The sequence below is a fragment of the Crocodylus siamensis genome, chromosome 1, assembly GCF_052110815.1.
Source record: "Crocodylus siamensis isolate JL-2025a chromosome 1, ASM5211081v1, whole genome shotgun sequence".
Classification (NCBI taxonomy): Eukaryota; Metazoa; Chordata; order Crocodylia; family Crocodylidae; genus Crocodylus; species Crocodylus siamensis.
Genome location: NC_143395.1, coordinates 230,535,041 through 230,544,240, shown reverse-complemented (window position 1 = coordinate 230,544,240; position 9,200 = coordinate 230,535,041). Strand labels below are relative to the sequence as shown.

The 9,200-nt window shown below is 41.4% G+C and overlaps 1 long non-coding RNA gene across 1 annotated transcript; it reads right to left on the bottom strand.

Moving 5' to 3' along the window:
* Positions 1–3,460: 3,460 nt before the first annotated feature.
* Positions 3,461–8,825, bottom strand: LOC149874254 (uncharacterized). Its single transcript, XR_016443681.1, has 2 exons — positions 8,763–8,825; positions 3,461–7,926 (listed from the first exon to the last, which is right to left on the bottom strand). It is a non-coding gene; the product is annotated as an uncharacterized LOC149874254 (long non-coding RNA).
* Between the last annotated feature and the right edge of the window lie 375 nt (positions 8,826–9,200).

Below are 9,200 nucleotides of genomic sequence, written 5' to 3'. Positions count from 1 at the left end.
TCCCAAACAAAATCAGTCTATCTTTATATAATTTGAATTCTCAAAGCTGATTTCAGTCTTTTCATGTTTGCCTGCTACTTGGCCATGTTGGGAAGTCTGGTCTGTAGCTGATACCACTAGTGATAATATGATGTGAAGACTTCCTTTTACATTAGACTAATATGAAACCTGATTCTTAAACCACCTTGACATGTAATATTTTTTTTCCTTTATGTAATCTCATTGAAGTCATTGGAATTATTATAGTGGTTAAAGTTAGGGCTGTGAGAAACAGTACCATTTTGTTTTGACTTCCATTTTGCCATTTTGATGGGACAGTGTTTCGTTTTGAATTTTGTTTCATTTCAAAAGTGCTATTCCGTTTTGTTTTGTGAAAACTGTTTCACTCTTTCGACATTTTGCCCATAGGCTATAATGGGAAAGCACAAAACTGCCTATAACTCTGTGATTTCTTGCCTGATTCAGATGAAACTTGCAGGGATGGTAGCCTCTGCTGAGGTCATGAAGCCTGCCAAGTTTCAGGGAAATAGATACAGGGGTTTCTGGGAAACTGCACCTCAAACTGTTCAGAGCAAAACTTATGTCACTATTAAGTGTGAAGGAACAGAGAAAGCTCAGCTCAAACAATGCTTTTCATGCTGTTTTTCCATCCCTCTCTCAGAGCACTGGGATTGGAAGGGACCTCAGGAAGGAGCACAGTCACTGGCCAGCTGCACACGTCAATATCAGGGCAGTACTTCCTGCCTCTTCCCCCCACCCCCATCCTTAGTTTCCCTTTAGCTGCAAGCAAGCGCAGCTTTGAAATTTGAAATGTTTTGAAATTTTCAAAATAATTTGAGTGCCCTCGTTTTGTTTTGAGGCTATTTCAAAGCCTTCCGTTTAGTGTTAGCTTCACTGTTTCAAGCTTGAAATGAGTCAAAACAGTGTCAAAACAAAACTGCCAGCAAAATTTCGCACAGACCTATTAAACGTGCACGTATATTTGCAGGATCAGAGCCTTTGGTTCTGTCATTACTTTGTGGATTTTTGTATTTGATAATTATATTAAACTTCATGGCTTGGTACAGATGTTCAAAAAGCCTGAGATATGGAATCTATTTAAGTTACGCTGTTTTCTGTAACAGCATAGTTTAGATTGGTAGCAAGCAGAACGCACATTTGCCCATTGGTAGGAGGTGGAGGGCAAATCTTAGACTGAATTCTGCCATTTTTAAATCAGTCTGTGCACCAAACTTTTGTTCTGTTATGGGTATAAAACAGTTTCCGATCATGTATACTGGTTAAAGTGTAATGTGTGTATCTGGCCAAAAATACTGGGCATTCATACACATACTTCTTCATCCCATGATGTACCTGAGCTGTGCTGCTTCGGAGCAGACTCGGTTGAGTCTGCTCTGCATGTGAGCTGACGTGCACCACACTGAGATGAATGCAGTTGCATAAGTGGCAAAATGCATGTTAGTGCACAGAAAATGGCAATGTGCTTTTGAACTAAAGCACCAGACCTCCAATGTGTTCAAAAGCATGCTGCTGCCATTTTCTCAGTGCTGACATGCATTTCCTCACTTATGCAACTGCAAGCATCACAGTGCCAGGCACTTTTCAAAGTGCCTGATGCTGCGGCACTTGCATGTATAAAAATGCTCATTACGTTGTTGTCCTGAGGGGCCAGGCCAACTCTCAGGATCTCAAAATTGTGCTGTTAGATGGGAGGATGTGACACAATTACACATATACACACACAAAAATCAATTAGGCACACACATGCACACTAGGTGCATGCACACACTACCAACTCAGGCACATACACATCTAAGATTACTAGTCTAAGCACATGCACACTGTTGCAGAGCATGCAGGTACCCTGCTCCTTAGGATGCTTACAGCTAGGCAGAGGACCCTAGCAGGGAGGGGGGAGCTCAGCTTCTGGTTACCAGGGCAGCTACACTAGTAATAAAGAAACACAGCTCTGGGTTGCCCGGGGAACCGGTGAGACAGCTGACTGGAAGGGGGCAGGGCCTGACCTATATATAAACCCAGGCTGAGGCCAGGGAGGCAGTTCTCTGTCAGCAGCCATAAGGGTAGGAACTCTGCCAGAGCGAGGAAAAGGGAAGAGGCCAGGATGCATGGGCAGTTGTTACAGGTGAGAGAGGGAAAAACCCTGTGACAGGCTTGAATGTGGTTATAGCCAGATGGCTTAGTTTGTGTTGCAGCCAAGGGGCTTTGAGTTTGCGTTGACAGTTTACTGTTTACAACCGGAGGACCGGGTGAAGCTATTAGGGGTTGGAGGAGGCCTCATAGGGGCTCCACGGTAGCATGGGGATCCTGGTGCCCGTGGGGGCACAGCATTCAGGAGTGCACTGACCCCAGCCTCGAGAAGGGGAGTGGAGAATTGGAGGCCAGGTAAAGCTGAGGTCACCTGAGCCCTGCAGGGGGTTCAAGAACCTGAGGAAGAAATTTGGGGCCAGGCATGGCTACGGCCACCTGGCCCCAAGGCTGCAGTAACCCCAGAGCAAAGGAGGCAGTGTGAGAAGTGCCCTGGAGCAAAGGGGGCAGCGATTGAGTGCCAGAGGGCGCGGTTGCGAGACAAAGCAGCAGAAGGCCAGAGCACCAGGGAGGGTGCAGGAAGCCTGACAGACTTAACAATGTCTGGGATATCTGCAAGGCTTGGGGTGCAGTACAGGGGCGGTTGGAGCCATGCATAGCCCAGAAGACTGGCGTGCACCGAGTCACACAATACAGGACAGGGGTCAGGATTCAACAGAACTTGGCATGGTAAGGGGCATTAGGGGAGATCACAGCTGGCCCTAGGACCCCGCGCCATGACATACACCTATCACCAACTCAAGCACATACACACTATACACACCAAAAATTAGACAAAAATCAGTTGTCAATACCCACACACTCAATACACATACATGGATCACTAATTCATATATCATGCACACAATGAGATGTAGCTATCGCTATTTTCCAGTTCACACATGCCACACACCTACACATACACACAGGTGAGGTCCTGACTTGGGTGGTGTGGTATATGTGTGTGCTTGGGGTATGTGGTACTTAGGGTGTTTGGTGCCTATGGGAGGGAAATCAAGGGTCAAAGATTTCCAGAAGGAGGGAGATGGTTGGGGGTTAAGAGGACAGAGGGAAAAATAAGAGAGTGAATGTCAGGAGTGAGGTTGCTGGGGCCAGGATTAGAACCAGCAAACTTGAGGGGAAGCTGGGGTTACTTAAGGTCAAGTGCCCTGGGGTTACTTGGGGTCACTGGGGCTTGGGGTTACTTAGGATTAATGTGCCCCAGGGTTACTTGGGGTCACCTGGTGATGGTGTGGAAGCAAGGGGGAAAGCCTGGTGGCAAGGAGGAGACAGCCAGAAAACTGAGAGGCAGAAAGCTGGGAGATAACTGGAAAATCAAGGAGAGGGTTGGGAGGTCATTAAGACAAAAACCCAATTTGGGGTATCAAAATAAAAGGTTTATTAAACAGACAGCACACTACACAGCCCCACAAAGTTATTGGTTCCTACACACACAAGCACTCACATACACACCCACACAATGGTAGTAGGAGAGAAAAGGATTGGTGGAGAGATTGAAGTCAAGATGTGTAGTGATAGAGTCCAGATCCTTTGCTTGGGGAAGGAAGATTGGTGATAGCTACCTATCCTGGGCTGAGAGTTGATCCTCGATGGCCAGTCGGGGTCTTCTTCATCAAGGTGCTGTCCAGAGTAGATCGCCGGCAGGGCCTCTGGGTGGATAGGTGGTATGGCATGGTGCTGGTCCAGATACAGAGGGCATCCCACTAAGTCTGTCTTCACTGCCACCTTTTATAGGGGGAGACCCTAGTGACAGGAGCATTCCCAGGGAAGGGTCAGCCCCTGGTGTAATAAGCATGTGCACTCCAGGCAAGGACATGCAGTTCCAGGTGTGTGTGTTGCAATAGCGGGTTGGCTGATTTCTGTAGAGTCTTTGTCTTTCAAATACTGGATCCATGGTTCCAGGGTGAGTCAATGGAAGGCAATGATCTAGCCGTTGAGCTGATGATCCAGTTGTTGAGTTGATTATTCAGTAAAGGCCTGCTACCATTGTATCTCAAGCACCCTCATTCATCCCCCTTTCATTCAGGAACCAATTTACATGAGATTGGTTAAACATGAGTCATAGGTTACACGTGGGCAGAGGACACAAGATAGAGACTTGACATACAAAATGGAAACTTGATATAACTTGACATTACTTATGCTAACTTACACATGTAGGCTTAAATCATGTAGTATCAATAGGAAAAAAAAGGAGTAAAAATCAGTAAAGCAGTATAAACATAATACTTATACAATATAAAACAGTGGATCAAAGGACAGAGAAAAAAATAAACTTGCTACAAAAGTGTTAACACTTATCCTATGTCTTAGCTTACTCATACTTATCTATAGGGAATAGAGAGGGAGAGAAAAAGTCAGAAATGGTTGGAGAAGGGAGGGAATGTATTTTAAAAGAAAAAAGAAAGAAAAACTAGGAGTTTTGCTACAATGTCTACTAGAAGATTGCATAGAATTAGAAATACACCATGCTAGATAAGAAATGAAAATCATGAAATATACACTAGTTTCATAAATCAGTTTGACAAAGTGCAGGAAGTAGTGATATAATCCCAAGTAACACAAAGTAGAAGACTAAGAAGGTAGAAAACTTTATTTAATGCATTTGGCTGTCTTTTTCAATAGTCCTGCTTTGATAGTAACAGTAATTCAATTTCAGATCAGTTAAAAATCACGAATGAGAAAAAGGAGCATTCACACAAAATCAGGTATAAAGTGCCAGTACTCTTCCTTGGAATGGCAAAGGAAAATCTAGCCTTAAGAATATTTCACAAAAATGTATGTTGATTTACAGTTGCAAAGCTGAGTGGAGCAATCTACTTGTATTGAAAGTCTGGTATTGATTATACTGAGACTGTGTTAGAAAAAGAATGTTCTCTGCCTTTAAATTATCAAAGATGGAATGAGTCTGGGGCAATAAAAGCAAAGCAATATAAATTCATCAGCTCTAACTCATGCTCTTACTTTAATGGTGCTTTTCAGACTGTGACAATGTCTTGGAACAATGCAATAAAAAAAGAAAATCTTTCACTCTTTTGTCAGAGTTCAGGTTTCACTTATCTAGAATTGCTTATCAAAGAAGAAAAACTTTGATCTGTTCTTTTTAAAACACATTTAGATTAGTAGCAGTGAATACAGCAGTATTTTCAGTCTATGTACATGTTGCTAGGGAGGGGGAAAAACTATATTGTTATTGATTATGATGAAGTAAAACATTTGCTGTGTTAAAATTGTTTGAATTTTTTTCTCCTGAAATGGCAGTATCTTGGGTTTCTGGAATAGTGTTACAATATTCAGAATGAATGTCCCAATGAATTGCAAGATTATTTTTTTCTGCTTAGTACAATTTAAAGATAATTGTTTTAAGCCACTAGGCTATTTGGTTTTTTGCCTTGTTTTTAATGAAGTCACATTTGTTTGTTTTGGAGGGGGTTGTTTGGGTTTTTTTACCCTAGCCTAGGAAATCTATGATTATTTGTAATCTGATGTCATGGCATGTGGTTTTTTGTTTGCTTATTTAAATATTGAACTGTTTCTGTTTATAGATTTTTATCTCCATACTGGATAGTTGAGAATTAATATTTTTATATAGTTGTAATATGGAGGCATTTTGAGTGGCCATAATGGACCAAATTATCTTTTAAAATCCCTTAAACATATACTTTATCTGTTGGCTGTAATGTAAATGTTCAAGTGTGGGGAAGAAATGCTGGGGTGGAGAGAGGTAAAGCAGCTTTATGAATGAGAGAAGCTTTTTATTAAATGGGAGAAAATTGTTACAGTAGGTGATTGCTATACTAAAAGAGGAGTAGCACGAGTAGCTGCCTTACAAAAAGAACAGGCATGTTTGGCGTGGTTTTTTTGTACTTCATTTTTTGAGAAATGATGTATGACTGTGTAAATAAGAGGTAGATCATGACTCTACAAACATACCCCAGGCAGAAGCAGCGGAGTGTAATTGTAAATCAGTCACAGTTCCTCATTTATTCTTGGGACTGATGCTTTTACACAGAACATGGGTCAGTTGCATCAATGGGCAAAAAGGAAGAGAGAACAAAATGAGGGCTCTTTTCACTTTCCATTCTTATACCTACATGCTTACAGATGAACGTTCTGGCTAAGCAGTCCTTACCAGAGGCACAGATTGAGCAATACTTGCTCAAATGACAAAAGGAGTAAGCGGCTACTTACTAGAGGTAATTGTTACTCCTATCTATGCCTACATAATGGACCTAACTAGAAGAGAAAGCGGCAATGTAAAGAAAAGTGCCTCATTGCTCCATTTTTTGTGGGTACCCGAAACAAAACAGAAAGTATTAGACCTGCCTAATCCATAACAGACATAATGCAGTGTTCATGCTCCCATTGACTTCAGCTTGTTTTGGATCGGACCTAGCAAGGTCATGTGCAATAAAATACTTGTAGTGCTGCTAATCATACCATTCTGACACTCGTCATACTGCTCTTTATGTTGAAACTCCTGTGAAGTGCTCGTATGAGTTATTTGAACATGGGACATTTACCTGCATCTTGGATTCTGAATATCTTTGGGAAATAAATATGAGCTTAACTGCTGGGAGGCAATACAGTGTTCATGCCAGCTGCATCATGCAGCTTTCTGCTAACAAGTAACATCTGTGCTCAATCACAAGCTACTCTTTCTGGATCTCCAATGGTGCTTCAGCTTTGGGGAGGGGGGAAGTGTTTGTATCCCACTCTAGCAAAAATAATACAGTATGCTGCTTACTGCTCTGATTTGTTCATTCCCCTCAAGTTACATGCTTCAGTTGCTACCTAATGTCGCCTACGTCAGTACCATTTCTCTTTGTAAGGCGGGTGTGTGTGTGTGTGTGTGTATGCGTGCATGCATGCGTGTGTGTGTGTGCGCGTGCGCGTGTGTTGGGAAGCTGTTTTTTAGCCTTCAGTTTAAGAATAGAGCATACTCCTGCTGCACCATCTATTTTATATTTCCAGCCAGATGTTAATGGGCTTATTCAGCAACTTTTTTAAACTACAGATTTTTCTTACTAATAGGCTTGTTTTCTTAGGCCGCCAGTGTTATTTGAGGTGATAGAACTGTTCCTGTTATCTCTATAATCATATTTGCTTAGCCTCCTTTTCTGACTCTTTTTTTCTGATGTTCCCTCAAATCATGGTTAACTAATTAGGACTTAGTCTTTAAAAGTTGTTGAACATCATCAATCCCTATTGATTTCAGTGAGAACTGAAATATCTTGGCGCTCTAGTAATAGACCAAAGCCTGCTTGTTTTAGGTGCTGCATAATCATAGAATAGAAAAAGAATGGCTATACCTAAGGATGAAGCATCAGGCACCTATTTGGATCATTACTGCTTTGAGGGTAAAAACACTGAAATATACTTTTGCCTGTTTTAGTTTGTTGGACTGCCCTGGTTTGTTGGGATACAAATTCAGCAGTCGACAAGCTGGAGATAAGCTAGTTAAGCAAATGCCCCATGATAGCAGGAACTGTCATTGAAGCTATATTGTAACATTCTTGCAATAAATCCATGTTCCAAGAAGGGAAAAAAAGCCCCCCCCCCTTTTTTTTTTTGCTTCACAGGTTTGACTGCATTTTTTGTTTTCATAAATGAGCAAAGTACTGGGGAAGGTTAATGAGAACTGGATTCCATTTTCTAATTCATTCATTGAGACTGCAAAATTACTCCATTTGTGCTTTTGCATTTTTAGAAAATTTAGCTGTTCCTGCTGCTTCTAATAGAGGTGCTGACTGTGCCACTGAGGAATTGGATATTACAGGAAAAAATGGTGCCAGAGATATATCCTCTGCTGCCTCCTCCCTGAAATAAAATCAAAGGTGCAAAGCTTCAGATCAGAATCAAATTTTGAAACTCACTATTTTTCTGGAAAATATCAAGTCAGTGAAGTAAAACCTGCTTTATCAACTGTTAGAGACAAAACTGACAGTGCTACAATCGGATTGTTCTTCTCTGCAAGGGATGTTCTACAGTAGTCCTAGATTCAAGGCTGCATGGTTTGCATATGAATTGACAGTTTATAGATATACTCACTAGTGGATCCATGAAGAGGATAAGGTGGTGGAGGGCTGGTAAGCAGTCCATTTTAAAAAGTACAGAGCACTTTGACTCAAGCAAACATACTGTTCACTGCCCACTTGCCATACAGGTAGGGTGCAAGAGAATAAAAATGAACAACCGGACAAAAATTGCACTGCCTCAGTTCTGTAGCAGGCAAACTTTGAAACTTCAGAGTTGCTTACCAACACGTTTTAAGTAATGAACACCTGCCAACCACAGCAGGAAACATTACAAACCTGATCACTACAAAAAATGCAACCCGTCAGGGAGGCAGGAGAGCTGAAAATGAAACTTGCTTAGATTGTATACTTTTGAGATGCCTGCTGCAGGTAATAAAAATAATGACTTCTTTACATCTACTGGAAGGTGCAGTCATAAATGAAGCAAGGATCTGAAAGCAAAACAGTTAAATTATCAGTGATTAAATATTTGGGCACCCTTAGCTTTTGTCTTATGCAGTGACCATTTCAAATCTTCCTTTCTCTCTCCTTTGCTGAATATCTACATTTCCCATAAAAAGTCAACACCAAGGATAAATGCTTGCTTTGCCTCCTGTTTAAAGGTTCTGTTGTACTTACCTTGTGAATTCAACACTTCTGCTTGTGCATTGGAGTTGAGAGGATTTGAATAGCAGACTACACTTCCCTTTATAGACTAACACCCCAATTCTGCAATGATTTATATAGCAGGTGAACTTTATACAGTGTGAGTAGTTCCATTCAAATTAGTGAAGCTACTCTGTGTGTGTAATTAAGTACATCATAAGTCTTTGCCAGATAGCAGCCTAAGGATCTGGTACATGAGAATTCCAGTTGAAAATTGTAAACTCGTTGCAGGTGGACAATTAGATTTTGGAGCGGAGCAGTAGGTCAGTGGATCCTTCTGATGTCTGGCTGACTTCCCCAGGAGAAACCAACATATTGTATATTGTAACTTTTAATTTATTAAATGGGTAGTGAAAACAATTAATACGGTTCTGTAGCGGCACCTTATCATTGTGAATAAACAAAAAGCAG